The sequence below is a fragment of the Armigeres subalbatus genome, chromosome 2 (genome assembly GCF_024139115.2).
Source record: "Armigeres subalbatus isolate Guangzhou_Male chromosome 2, GZ_Asu_2, whole genome shotgun sequence".
Classification (NCBI taxonomy): domain Eukaryota; kingdom Metazoa; phylum Arthropoda; class Insecta; order Diptera; family Culicidae; genus Armigeres; species Armigeres subalbatus.
In genome coordinates, this window is record NC_085140.1 from 19,666,243 (window position 1) to 19,668,813 (window position 2,571).

The following is a 2,571-nucleotide window of genomic DNA, read 5'->3' on the forward strand; positions in this document are numbered from 1 at the left end:
ACAAAGGGAACCGAAGCGACAATCTTTATCTAGTAACTAAAATATCTTTTACTGCAGTACACAAATTAATTCATGAAAAAAAGGTGACTGTTCTTTTGATGTTCTTTTCAAAAGTTGAGCGAGAATTATAATCATTTCTGCCATTTCTTTCCCCTAATGTAAAATTTACCCATCTTTGCAATTTTGACCTACACGCTTAGTTCAGTTCACCTAAATATGGGTGAACTATACCTATAATCTCGAAAAAGTGCACATACGTATTTATGGGTGAATTGACATTTACTCATATATGAGTACAATCGGTTCATGGAAATATTGGTAAAGTTCACCTATTTTTGGGTACTTTATTATAGGTTAAATTGACTCATACCTGGGTAATTTTTTTTTGTTTTGAATTTTAAAATCTTTTTGCTTAAAATTATTATTTTACGCATCAAATACAAAATACATCTAATATTTTATTGCTTTAACTCGGGTTTTATTATAGAGATAATACATTTCAGCAGTTTTCCTTCAATATTTATGTTGCCGAATAGCCGAATACATGAACTGAAACTTGTTTCACAGAATATTAGTACCTTTCGTACGAATGGTCGTCGACAATGATGTGGTTGAATCCTTTCTTATTCAACGAGACCGAAGCCCATGACGTCGTCCTCTGGTTCCGACTCTTCCTTCTTCTCTTCAGCAGGAGCGGCAGCGGCACCATCAGCAGGAGCATCAGCATCAGCAGCCGGAGCGGTTCAAACAGCTGGCATCGACGACAGCTTCTTGTAACCGGAGGCAATCAGTTCCTCCACCGACTTGCCATTGAGCTCGTTGACCACCTTGGTGACGCGAGTCGAATCGGCCTCGATACCAACCGAGCCTAGGATTTTCTCGATGTCGGCATCCGATGGGCTGGCGTTTCCGGCGAGGACAGCCAGGAGGTATGCAGCCACGTATCGTATTTTTTAAGGCCTTCCGACACGAAACGAGAGCGGCATAAAATTGTAACTTAACCCACTTGTTTGGACGTTTTAACTACAAAAGAATTCCGGGCAGTATTTCTCCAACAATGGTTCCGTTGCGTGACTGACCGGAGCAAACGATCTTAGTGGCTTAACTGTTACCAGCCGTCTGAGGGCCGAGGACATTTCGAAGGCCAGGAAAATTGAAGCCGCAGCTGTTGGAGTACACAAGTGGCAGATATTGCATCCCAGTTATCACAGCAAATGCCCAGAAAATACCATTATCGTCTCGTTCCGGAAATCGAAAGCGAACTTGAGGAGTGGGTGGCGTAAGGTCCCACGAAGTTTAAAAAAAATGATTTCTATAAGAGAGACCGAGATGTATAACTGTAAAAGTTAAGGGCGCGAATCGTCATTCAAACTTACCTTTCCAGGGGGTTTCGTTGAAAGGCTGCTGATTAGGTGAATACCGCTGTTTTCCACATCAGGTGGACCGCATCTATTTATTCAGTATTCCATTCCTCAACAGTCCCGGTTGTTTTATGTTTTTCTCGCAGCGGCAACCAGAGTGATGTGGAGGTTTCTTGTTCTTTAGTATTCGTTCCTACAAAGATGATGAAAATGAAATGTTACTATGTACTGCTAGTGTAGTTTTTATGCGCTTTTAAAATAAATAGTGCTAATACCATGTTTAAGAATTGAATAAAAAACATCTAGCGCGAAGTTTCCACTTTCAGTCGAGCTTGCAATATTATCTACTTACCAGTGGGCACTAGTTCGGCTTGACGAAGGTATTCTGGGCAACAAATCGGACACCAATTTGAAGGCAAAATGAATGGTCCACAGGAAACACGACAGTTGCCAAAGATTGTAGCAGCTTGGAACAATCGTTCTGTGTCCGAACATATTTTGGTGTTCGAAATTGCGAGCGCCATTTCCGTTGTCATCATCATCAAAAGTCACGATTCTTAAGGAATGACCGGCGTTGCACATATTATGTTCCTATAACACTTAATGATGAGATTGAGCCTCGCCAACAACGGAAACCTTCGAAATGACGATTGATGCTACCGAGCATCGCAGCAAATGGGATGAACATTCTGCAAGATCAAATTTAATTGAATATTTGCGAACTGTAAAATTTGTATACTACTTACATTGTTTATATAAAAATATCGCAACACCAATCAATTTTATCGTATAAAATCATAAGATTGATTTATTGTTTAGCGGCAACGGCGGCAACATTGAATTTAATAGGAAAAATCTCCGGGAGATCCGAACCTCCATGTTGAGAAGAATTGTTACACAAGATTATTTTTTCACCCAAAAATTGGTAAACTTGATCACCCAAATATAGGTAAGACAAACTTTTTAATAATATGAGTGAAATTCACCGTTTTTATGAGTGAATTTTTCTCATAATGTCAGTAATTTGCATTTACCCATATATGGGTGAAAGGATTACGTATTTATGGGTAAACTAAGCTAAGCGTGTATGCTGGGCCGATTTAAGCAGTGAGAAGTGAAAAGTGAGACGTGAGAAGTGCGAAGTGAGGAGTGAAAAGTAAGAAGAAAGAAATGAAAAATGAAAAAAGAAAAATCACCAGATGATCCGAAA

General features: G+C 39.6%; 1 pseudogene; it reads right to left on the reverse strand.

The window, feature by feature from the left end:
* Positions 1-530: 530 nt before the first annotated feature.
* LOC134208859 (large ribosomal subunit protein P2-like) lies at positions 531-950 on the reverse strand (annotated as a pseudogene).
* Between the last annotated feature and the right edge of the window lie 1,621 nt (positions 951-2,571).